Here is a 1,944-nt window from a genome sequence, read left to right on the forward strand (position 1 = left end):
GGGGGGGGGGGGGGGGGGGGGGGGGGTGGTATTGCCCAGCGAGTGTCCTGTGGGAACCGGGTTGGTATTGCTGAGTGGTTTATTCCTAGAAGCAACGTGTGTTTTAATTTTGATGGAATTGCCAGATACCTAGAAAGCCTCTTAGAAAACATTCTTGACGCCACTGCGCTTCTAGTTTTTTGAGAAGGGAGTGGAGGTCTGAGTGCTTCAGCCTCTCCCTGGTGACAGGGGCACACTCGCTGCGCCTCGGACTGCCCCGGGGACATGCAGCTCTGAGAGATGGTCCTGGCCACGGAGAGAGCCCTTAGGAAGCAGGCGGAGCTGGCCTCAGGGTGCCGCCAGCACCGCCTCTCTGGCTCTGCCTTTCCCCCTGCAGATCCTCATGCAGAGGTGCTGGGCAGGCTGCCTCTTGCTCCAGCCCCGAGTGCTGCTGGGAGGCATCCGGCCCGGCTCCGGGAGGAGGGGACGGTTGCTGAGGCTGTGATGTGGGCACCGGTCGGGGCTCTGAGGGCCCAGAGTCTTGGGACGCAGTGCCCGGGGGTGGCGGGCAGGCGGGTATCTGGCAGGCTGGCAGTCTTGTGCGTGGCCCTGGGGGTGTCCAGGGGCCGGGGGGGACCTGTCTCAGCTCGGTGCCATCAGTCACGAGACACACATTGTTTGCTGCGCCCCTCGGCTTGCTTGTATGGAGGGAGTCCAGAGCGGTCAGGGGCCCTGGCCTGCGCCGTCCCGGCGTCTGGAGGGCGGTCGGGAGGAGGAGAGGCCGGGGCCCCTCACTTCTGCCCTTCAGTCACTGGGCTGCTCTGCACGTTGCATCCTTTGTGGTACACGCGCTTTTACAAAGCTGCTGCTGTTCCGCAGTTTCCCCTTTGGCCACCAACCTGCTTCTCTTTCCCTGGGCAAGTGGACCCCTCAGGAGACTCTGACGGGCTTCCGTCTGTGCCCACAGCGATGCAGTGTGGCAGGGCCAGTCTGCTCCCCCGGGAAGATTCCTGGAGTGCCCCGTGCCCACCGTGCCAAGCAGACTTGGACCCTGCCCCCCGCCTCCCCCGCCCAGGCTGGTGGCATCTTCTGGAGGCTCCTGCCCTTCCCGAGCCCGGCCTGAGTGTTGCTGCCGTAGGTCAATAAAACTCCTTGTGGTGCTCATGAAAGGTTCATAGTTGAAGTTCTTGGACGTTGTGATGGGTTCCGGCGGTTCTTTTCCTCTGTCAGAAAACCCAGGATGACACCCACATCGTCCCAAGGGGAGACCTCACGGTTGACAACAGCGAACGTCTTTCTCTTGGCTGGCATGAAATCCTAAGTGAGGTCGCTCGTTACCCCGTGGAAACAGGGCTCAGGGTGACGGGCGATTCAGGCCACGTCGGCTGCTCCCTGCGCCCAGCCTCTGTCCTCCACGGCTGCACCTGCCGTGGCCAATACACGGAGGAGCAGACGCGGTCCGTCCCCGCGTGGCCCAGCCGCCAGAGGACCAGGTGCTGGGGCGCCGCTCCGCAGGTGAAGCTTGAAGCTGAGAGTGAAAGCAGACAGACAGACAGCCACGGCCCGTGTCCTGTGCTTGTGTCGGTAGGAAACCTTCAGAAAGGCCGACCTTGCAGACGGGAGGTGGAGCCTGGGGGAGAGAGAGCCTCCCTGGCCAGTGAAACGTTCTAACGTGGGTCGTGATGGTTGCAAACTGTGAGTGCGCCCACGAGAGGCGGGTGCAGCGTGTGCTGTGGGAATTACACGGGGGGGGGGGGGGGGGGGGGCAGGGTGGGCGTGTGGGGCCCCTGGACGTGGGCGCTGCCATTCACTGGGCATCCGCTCTGCGTCGGTCACCGGATCCTGACCCTCATGTTCCAGACAAGGAACTGACGAAGAGGGGGACCAGAGCCCACTCCCGCCTGGCGTGACCTCGCAGGCTCCCCACCAGACCCAGGGCCCTCCCGGCCGCTCTCGCGGGGCCTG

The 1,944-nt window shown here is 64.0% G+C and overlaps 1 long non-coding RNA gene across 1 annotated transcript in view; it reads left to right on the plus strand.

Moving 5' to 3' along the window:
* The window catches only part of LOC115289307, a 12,194-nt gene that overhangs the window by 1,252 nt on the left and 8,998 nt on the right, over window positions 1–1,944 (plus strand). The window lies entirely within an intron of this gene.

The sequence above is a fragment of the Suricata suricatta genome, chromosome 4, assembly GCF_006229205.1.
Source record: "Suricata suricatta isolate VVHF042 chromosome 4, meerkat_22Aug2017_6uvM2_HiC, whole genome shotgun sequence".
Lineage (NCBI taxonomy): Eukaryota > Metazoa > Chordata > Mammalia > Carnivora > Herpestidae > Suricata > Suricata suricatta.